The sequence below is a fragment of the Cervus elaphus genome, chromosome 23 (genome assembly GCF_910594005.1).
Source record: "Cervus elaphus chromosome 23, mCerEla1.1, whole genome shotgun sequence".
Taxonomy (NCBI): Eukaryota; Metazoa; Chordata; class Mammalia; order Artiodactyla; family Cervidae; genus Cervus; species Cervus elaphus.
In genome coordinates, this window is record NC_057837.1 from 38715249 (window position 1) to 38724991 (window position 9743).

General features: G+C 42.2%; 1 protein-coding gene across 2 annotated transcripts in view; it reads left to right on the forward strand.

Moving 5' to 3' along the window:
- DTD1 (D-aminoacyl-tRNA deacylase 1) overlaps positions 1-4018 on the forward strand; it is a 77509-nt gene extending 73491 nt beyond the window's left edge. For both annotated transcript variants that reach the window (XM_043883736.1, XM_043883738.1), the window contains one exon: positions 3462-4018. The gene's annotated coding sequence lies outside the window, so the exon portion shown is untranslated. The remainder of the gene's footprint in view (positions 1-3461) is intronic.
- The last annotated feature ends 5725 nt before the right edge of the window (positions 4019-9743 follow it).

Sequence of the window (9743 nt, forward strand, 5' to 3'; positions counted from 1 at the left end):
TCTCAGTGCCAAGCCAGGACCCACAGAACTCGTGCACAGGAAGAGTGTCTGCCCTGAGAGCATGCCACAGGCCTTACTGGGGTCCCTAACATGCTAGACGGGCTGCACGAATCCTTCATCGATAACACTGACTTCCCAGTAGCTTAAGTTTTTCATGGAGCAGCCTGCTTTTTCTGTGTCAATGAGCTCATGTTAGTTTCCAGCCGTGACCAGAACTAAATAAAAATAAATGAAACTAGGTTCTTTTGACAGTGGTTTGGAGAGCAGGTCTGTGGTGTGTATGTTCTGACTCTGGCACTCACATCTTCTGGTTGCTCAAAAGGCTTAAAACCAGAAACAGGTCAGCTGGAAGTCAGCATCTTTGAGAGACTCAGGGTTCATACAGGCTGTTGAAGGATCCCTTGTTCCTGACCCTGGACTCTTCCCCCCCGCCAACGTTTGAAGGCAATGAAGGAGAACCACCCCAGCAGCTTTCTTTCATAAGGTCATGAAATAGTGGTGCCAAGTTACTAGACACTTCTTAATGCTTTTATGTTTTCTCTAAGCAGATAATTCTGTGTCTTTCTAAGTTTACAAAGTTAGAGACATACTGTAGGTATAATGTGACCTGTGTTTACCATCAAGGAGAATATCATGAGCACTTTCTGGATTGTTTATTCTTGTGTAATAAACCTTATCATTTTCATCTGCACATTGGGTGCTTGAAGCATAAATTTATTATCACAGTTCATTAAAATGTAGAATATTTAATGGTAGTAAACGTAAAAGAATAATGTATTCAAACAGTTTCCCAAAGCTCATTTTAAGTTCAAAAACAAAGGTTTTAATCTATGCCAGGAAGGTGGAGTTCCCCAAAGATGGGACATGGAAACTAGTTTCAGGATTTTAGTTACTAGCATTGCAGGTGAGAAAAGAGGTATTGAAAGGCCCAGGCTCTTAAGTTTGGGTTAATATCTTGATTGAAATATAGGAGCAAGTAGGTTACTTTTCTTGACTGTAAAATGGAAGTATTATGGTCTCTGGAAATTAAGTTATGTATTGCCTTTGTGATTTTTCAGGTATCGGTTACGATGTAGTACAGAACTGTGGCAGGTGGGTTTCAGAGCATGAGGGTTGACCTGGAGGAAATTTTGATTCCTCATGTGTGTCCAGATAGACCTAAAGAACTTGGACAAGCTGCAGTTCAAACAAGTCTTCCCTTTGTGGGCCTATGAACTTCATTGTCAAGCTGGGCTCTGGAATGGAAGGCTGATAATTCCATTGAGACATCTGCTCATAATATGGCCCTTTCCTAAGAGTGTGACCTGTGTTGAGTACATCTGTTGGAAGCATGTTCACAGATGCGGCATCTCTGTGTATAAACTACTGTACTTCTGCTTTTACTGCAGTTCATCCAATTAATTTAGATCTGAGGGGATAGAAACTGCTCTGTTAAGTCTGGGATTTAGTTAAACTTGGATGGCAAATCAAGAAGCAACAGTTAGAACTGGACATGGAACAACAGACTGGTTCCAAATCGGGAACAGAGTATGTCAAGGCTTTATATTGTCACCCTGCTTATTTAGCTTATGTGCAGAGTACATCATGAGAAACACTGGGCTGGAGGAAGCACAAGCTGGAATCAAGATTACTGAGAGAAATATCAATAACCTCAGATACACAGATGACACCACCCTTATGGCAGAAAGTGAAGAACTAAAGAGTCTCTTGATGAAAGTGAAAGAGGAGAGTGAAAAAGTTGGCTTAAAGATCAACATTCAGAAAACTAAGATCATGGCATCCAGTCCCATCACTTCGTGGCCAATAGATGGGGAAACGGTGGCTGACTTTATTTTTCTGGGCTCCAAGATCACTGCAGATGGTGATTGCAGCCATGAAATTAAAAGACGCTTCCTCCTTGGAAGGAAAGTTATGACCCATGTAGACAGCATATTAAAAAGCAGAGACATTACTTTGTCAACAAAGGTCAAGGCTATGGTTTTTCCAGTAGTCGTGTATGGATGTGAAAGTTGGACTATAAAGAAAGCTGAGTGCTGAAGAATTGATGCTTTTGAACTGTGGTGTTGGAGAAGACTCTTGAGAGTCCCTTGGACTACAGGGAGATCAACCAGTCCATCCTAAAGGAGATCAGTCCTGAGTGTTCATTGGAAGGACTGATGTTGAATCTGAAACTCCAGTACTTTGGCCACCTGATGCGAAGAGGTGACTCATTTGAAAAGACCCTGATGCTGGGAAAGATTGAGGACAGGAGGAGAAGGGGCCAACAGAGGATGAGATGGTTGGATGGCATCACCAACTCAATGGACGTGGGTTTGGGTGAACTCCGGGTGTTGGTGATGGACAGGGAGGCCTGGCGTGCCGTGGTTCATGGGGTCGCAAGAGTCAGACACGACTGAGCGATTGAACTGAACTGAACTGAATTGGATGACAGATGCTTGCCATATCAATCTTGGCATGACCATCTGGCTTTTGTTGTAGGCTCAGAATTGCGAAAGGAAATTCTCAGAATTGCCAAGGAAGACACTTGGGCATTCTATACTGAAGAACCTACCCTCCTTTGAGCAATATAAAAAATATCCCAAGAACAAGCATTTAGTTTGTACCCTGTTTCTATGCTTTCTTTAGGTTCCCAATCCCTCTGTCTCCCTCATTGTTAAAAGGATTTGGAAATGAGCCTTGTATTTTTTTCAAGTTATTTGTCCATTTTATCCATATCTAATTTGTGGGCATAAAGTTGCAATATATCCTTTTTATTCTTTTAATGTCTGTAAAATGTTCTGCTGTTGCCTCTTTGATTCCTGATACTCATAACTTGTTTCCTCTCTTTTTTTCTTGATAAGTCTAGCAAGAAGTATATTAGTTTTATTCATCTTTTTAAAAAATTTTCTCTTTTGTTTTTCTGTTTGAAATTTCATTACTTCCTGCTCTTGTTATTCCACTTCTCCTGCTTGTTTTGGGTTTACTTTGCTTTTATTCTTTTAATTCCTTAAGATAGAAACTCCAATTATTGACTTGAAAGTTTTCTTATTTTCTAATGTAATAAGCATTTGATACTATGAATTTTCCTCTAAACACTGCTATAGATGAATTTCACAAATTTTGATTGTTGTATTTTCACTCACTTTAAAATGTTTTCTGATTTGCCATGTGACTTCTCTTGGATACAAAGACCGTTCAGAAGTGTGTTGTTTAATTTCACCTACTTGGTTGGTGTCTTTTTGAGCTCTAAGGATGAAGTTCTGATAAATTGGCATCTCTTTGGTGAGAGGTATTAGGATTGATACATGACAACATGGCACATTTCTCACAGTAAGGTAAAAAAAAACAGTCATTCTCTTGTTGTATAAACTTGAAAGGATATCTCCAGCTGTTTTGTTATGCTTGGTCATGTATTTTAATATGATTTGAAAGCAAATTTTGGGACCCTTCTGAGTAATATGTCTTATCTTTGTTCTTTTTAGTGCATTATCATTGGGCAGAACTGGATCCTGAAAAATCCATGAAAGATGCTAGGCACCTATACTACTTTAAAGACTTGGACCTGAATCCTGAAAAGGAAGATGGAAATAAGAAACTGGGAACCTACAAAAACACACACAAAAAAACCACCAAAGGAGCGTTACCGTTTTTTGTTGCTGCTGTGGCTTAATAGAGGAGATGGGTGCTGCCAGGGTGGGGAAGGTGCCCCATGCACAGGGCAGCAAGGAACACACCTAAGGGTCCCCTCAGGAAGGCCGCGTTGGTTCCTTTGATTCTCGGCTTGGTTTTGGAACAGGCTGGCCCAACATCACTTGTCATCGAGTCCTCCTTTCACCCTGTGGTATATTTCTGAGTGTCCATGATGGGTCCCAAATGCGGTCACACTGTCCATGTTTTTCCCAACACTGGCTAGGCCAGGGCTCATGTTAGGGTGTAAAGAGAACAGTTGTCCATGATAATACATTATGTGAGACCTTTGCATCTTACAAATTTTCTCTTTTTTTCTAAAAAGAAATAAACTCCAAAGCTCAACAAACCACTTTATTCTTAGCTAAATTCTGCTATGTTTCTTAAGGATTGTGTCTGTAGAAATATGACGTGTCTGACCCTTCTCTATATACATGCACGTCTTTTCAGATAACCCTTTTGCAGGGGGCCTTCCCTCAGGGTCCACACAAGCTCCTGCTTCTATGGTGAGAGCCTGTCTATGGTGATTTATAGTTGGTGCCATTTTCCTTGGACACTAAGTAGCAGCAAAGGGGAATGTGCCTGTGAAGGGAATCCTCTTCAGAAAGGCCAGGTGACTGACACCACATGCTCTGTATCTGGTTTGTCCACCTCTGGGACATAGCAGGGGGAAGCCCCACCATGTCAGACCACACAAATGACCTTTTCCCAGGAGCCGCATGGTTTCTGGGTGTCCGAGTCCCCTTAGCAACGTGAAGGAAGAACCATGTCTGGTAAAGGGTTTCTCAGTTAAGTTTGATCTAGTGGTACAACAATAGTGATCATTTTTAGACATTATATGATGTCAATAATAATCATATATTACCATACATAATATACATTTATATAGCATATCTGTAATATACTAATGCTTATACAGTTATCTTCTCTTGAAATACTTCTTGCCTAAGTATAGAAGAGACATCCTTATTTGGCATTTTGGTGATGCTGAAACTTTTCTAAAAGCTCACGGCACCTGGTGTTCCCAGGCAATCTCCCATCCAAGTCCTAACCAAGCCCAACTCTGCTTAGCTTCTGAGATCAGATGAGAGGAGTTACATTTAGGATGATAAGGCCATAGCTGGGTAATGCTGACACTCTGTCACTTTATAATAATTTCTCAGCCCCTGTTCTCTGATCCAGTTGTCTGCTTCAAACAAGAACATAGCTAGAAAATATGAGAGGGAGAAAAGTTCAAATCATATCTCCTCTGTACATCCAAGTACTTGGAACTCAGAGTTGGAAAGGGGCTTGCTGAATTGCTTTATTCTGACCCAGTGCAGATTGTTCAGTATCCAGATGGTCCATTCAAATCTGCAGTGGTGTAAACCTCTTGGTTTGAAATCATGGTGACCCAGATGCAGTTTATGGTCGCTTCTCCAGCTCACAGGCATTGAGGTCCAGGAAGCTGTCCTGTTTCTCTTGTCTAAGTCAGCTTTTACAGAGTGAATCTCCAGTTTTGTAGACTCGGTTGTAGGGCAGTGGACTTGCTGAACATATCTGTCAGGGGTTTCTTGCCATAGCATTTGATCACCAGCAGCTCATGCTGAGTGAAGAGCTACAGCCTGTCTGTACAGACAGGAGAGCCTGTGTGCCTGACATACGGATGGTGATGAAACATGAGGCTCATCGCTCATAACCCAGTTCCTGGATCCCAGCTCAGAGGAACTCAGACAGACCTGAGTATGAGCAGTAGCATGTGGTCAACTCGGTTTTAAGGGTCTGAAAACCATAAAGGGAGATGAGCTGAAGGGGCAAAAACTAACTCTGAATATCTGAAGGACGTGAAAGAGACGCTGGGTCAGAAACAAAAGTGGAGCAGTGAGTTTAAGTGTCATTAACACAGATGCTGCCTTGATGGATGCAACCACACCATGCAACAGGGGATGGCGATGTTGAGAGCGCTAGAGCAGAAGTTCTGAGCCTGCTTGTGTAGGGGAAGAGCTTTGTTTATTTTCATCACAGTCCAGGACCAGAGTACGTGCTCCAGTCCCTTATGTAAGATGATGTGGGACAGTCGGTCCTCTACGCAGTGGTCATCCTCAGATATGGAGAGCCAACCGTGTTTTTAAACATCTCCCCTCCCTCACAGTGTGCAGGGAAGATGGTAGATGTCAGAAAATGTTGGATGCTTTTGTAGCATCGGGTGGAAGAATGCTTTTCCGTCATCTTGAAGGTCGCTTTCAACTCTGGGCAGCCCCAGAGGCGCGTGTACACACTTAACGGCCAGCTGGAGGGTCAGGTCTGACTGCAAGGCGAGGTTAGGAAGGAAACATGAAAGCTCAGGAAGAAACCCCACGACATCCTCCACTGCCTCAGAGAGGCTGTTCATCCCTGCCTTCCCCAAGCTCCTACTCTCCTGCTGAAGGTCATTTCCAACTCTTACGGTGAGACAAGTGGCTACAATTAGCTTCTGGGGGCAGCTCTGCTTACAGAGTGTAAAACCCAGTCTTCATGTCCCTCCCAACCTGCCCGACTCCTTCTCGCCGCTTATTTATCAAACTTTCTGTTTATTGTCCACTAAAGCATGGTTTGACTGAGGATGGGAGAGGATTGTACCATGTACGGCTTTCCTGAGAGGTCTTGGCAGACTGTGGGCCTGGGACTTTAAACAGAGCGCTGCCTGGTGCCGCCGGGTGGCAGGGGCCGTTTAATCTTGCCTTCCGTGGTTTACTTTATAGGAGACAGACCTCTTCTGGCGACACAGAACACAGACCAAATACAGACACTTTCTGAGTGGAGGTGGGCGCCGAGCACCAGAGAGAGCAGAGAAGCCACGCCAAGGTCATGCAGCAGCTCACCCCAAGTCTGTTGAGATCAGGCCATCCCTGCCCAGATGCCTTGGTCTCTCCCATGGGCAGAGCTGCACTCATTCTCAAGGGCACAGCAGGCACCCCACACATTGGAAGCTACTTTCCTGCAGTGGCCACATCTCTTCTGTGGCTCGCAGCAGCCTGCAGGCAACTAAAGCCCCACGTGTGTCCCGTGTGACCAGAGTCTGGCCAGTGGAAGGTACCCAGTGAAGAACTTAATTGTGTTTCTGTTGGGCACAGGCCTCTTGGGCTTCCGTGTCATCCTGGCTCTTCCTCCAGCTCTGTGTTATCCTCAGATGAGTTTTTCTGTCTTTATCCAGGTCTTGGCTAAACATGCCGCACAGCAGAGTCGGCACCCGGTTAGGGATCTTCTTAACAGGTCAACAGATGCATCCGTCATGTTTTCACTCACCCCACTTTTCTTCTCCTCGAGTCACCACTCTTGCCAAAGTCAAGAAACCCCCTTTTCAAAGTAATTTGGTGATTAATCCCTTGATTCTGTCAAACAGTATTAATGCAGCATCACTGAGTTACAGCATCACCGATTCAATGGACATGAACTTAGGCAAACTCCAGGAGATGGTGATGGACAGGGAGGCCTGGCATGCCGCCATCCATGGAGTCGCAAAGCAACTGAACAACAACAACCATGTTACTTGTGAACCCATGCGGACTTCCGACTAGCACTGTGCTGTTCCACAGGCCCCCAACCTAACTTCATCATCATCATTGGTTCTAGAATGTTTTCAGATGATACAGTGTTTATCTTTATTTATTTCACTCATAACCCCCTCAGGTTTCATCTGTGTTGTTGCTAATGACAGGATCTCCTCCTTTCTCTTGGCTGAAAAATATTTCATTGTGTGTACTGACCTCATCTTCTTCATCCATTCATCCATTGACAGGCACTTACACTGTTTCCATATCTTGGCTGTTGTGAATAAGGCTGCAGTGGATACGGGAGTGTGAGTTTATCTTCCAGATACTGGTTTTGTTTCCTTCAGATATATGCCCAAGAGTGGAATTGCTGGATCATGTGGTACCTCTATTTTTTTGATTTTTTGAGGCACCCCTGGGCTGTTTTCCACAGTGGCTGTACCAATTTACGTTCCCATCAATGATGTACTAGGGCTCCCATTTCTTCGTACCTTCACAAACACTGGAAATCTCTTTCCTTTTTAAGAACAGCCATCCTAACAGGTGTGAAGTGAAATCTTGTGGTTCTGATTTCCTTGAAGATTAGTGATGTTGGGTACTTTTTCATGTACCTGTTGACCTTCTGTATATCTTCCTTAGAAAAATTTGTCTATTCAGTTTCTTTGCCCATTGGTAAATCAGGTTCCTTATTTATTGTTTGCTATTGAGTTGTATAGGTTCCTTACATATTTTGAATATTAATCCCTTACCAGGTCTATGGTTTGCAAGTATTTCCTTTTATTACATGGCTTTCCTTTTCATTCTGCAGATTGTTTCCTTTGCTCTGCGGAAGCTTTCTAGTGTTTTTGTTCCTCTTGTTTGTGTTTTTGTTGCCTGTACTTTTGCTGTCATCTCCAAGAAATCACTGCAAAGAACAATGCCGTGGAGTTTCTTACCTATATTTTCTTCTAGGAATGTTATGATATCAGCTGTTGCATTTAAGTCTTTAATCCATCTTGAGTTAATTTTTGTGAGTGGTGTAGAATAGGGGTCCGATGTCTCTTTTTCTGCAAGTGTTTATCCAGTTTCCCCCACACCGTTTGTTGAAGAGGCTGTCCTTCCCCCATTGCATATTCTTGGCTCCCATGTCAGATATTAGCGGAACATATTTTATAAGCACAGACATAAATTAGGTTTATTTCTGGGCTCTCAATTCTGTTCCATTGGTCTCTGTGTCTGTTTTTATGCCAGTATCATACCATTCTGATTACTTTATAATATAGTTTGAAATCAGGAAGAATGAAGCTTCCAGCTTTGTTCTTTCTGAAGATTGCTATGACTGTTTGGGGTCTTTTGTGGTTCCATATAAATTTTAGGATTGTCTTTCCTGTTTCTGTGAAAAATGCCAATGGAATTTTGCATTTAATATATGGATGGTTTTGGGTAGTATGGACATTTTAAGAATATGAATTCTTTCAGTCCATGAACATGGGCTTTTCATCCAATTATTTGTGTCTTCCTTAATTTCTTCCATTATGTCTTATAGTTTTCAGTGTATAGGTCTTTTACCTACTTTTGTTAAATTTATTCCTAGGTATTTATTATTTTGATGTCATTGTATATGGGGTTGTTTTCTTAATTTTTCTTTCTGATAGTTTAAGTGTATAGAAAGGCCACTGATTTTTGTATATAGACTTTTTATTCTAAAACTTTACTGGATTTGTTTATTAGTTCTAACAGTTTTTTTTGTATAGTATTTAGGTTTTTCTGTATATAAGATCACATCATCTACTGAGGTGTTTTCGTCTGAAGTCTTGAAACCTTCAAAGTCATCCATAAGTGTTGGAATTAACTTCTTCCAAACTCCTGTTAATATTGGTATTTTGACCTTTTCCCCTGAGTCATGAATTCCTCAATGGATCTTGAGTGGTGAATCCTTTCTAGAAGGTTTTCAATTGACTTTGTCCAGACCTATCAGAGACTCACTCTATGTGGCAGCTATAGCCTATGGAATGTATTTGTTAAAAAAAAATAACACTTGAAAGTAGAAATGACACCTTGCTCCATGGGCTATAGGATGGATACAGTTGGTGTTCACAGGCATGACTGCAACGTGCATCATGTCTGTCTCCATCAGAGCTCTTGGTGACCAGGTACATTGTGAATGAACAGTAATATTTTGAAAGGAATCTTTTTTTTCTGAGCAGTAGCTCTCAATAGTGAGCTTAAAACATTCAATGAATTTCTGCTCTCTAGATATTAAAGTCCTGGATAGCATCTTCTAACACAAGGTTGCTTCATCTCATGGACAACCTACTGTTTAGTGTAGCCACCTTCAGTCATTATCTCAGCCAAGTCTTCTGTGTGACTTGCAGCTTCTGCATCAGCACTTGCTGCTGCTTTGTACTTCTCTCATGGAGACAGCTTCATTCCTTAAATCTCATGAATCCATCTCTGCTAGCCTCACACATTTCTTCATTTCTTCTGCAGCTTCCTCACCTTTCATGGTCTTCCCAGAATGGAAGAGAGGCAAGGCCTGGCTCTAGAGGAGGCTTTGCCTTGAGGCAGTGTTCTGGCTGATTGGATCTT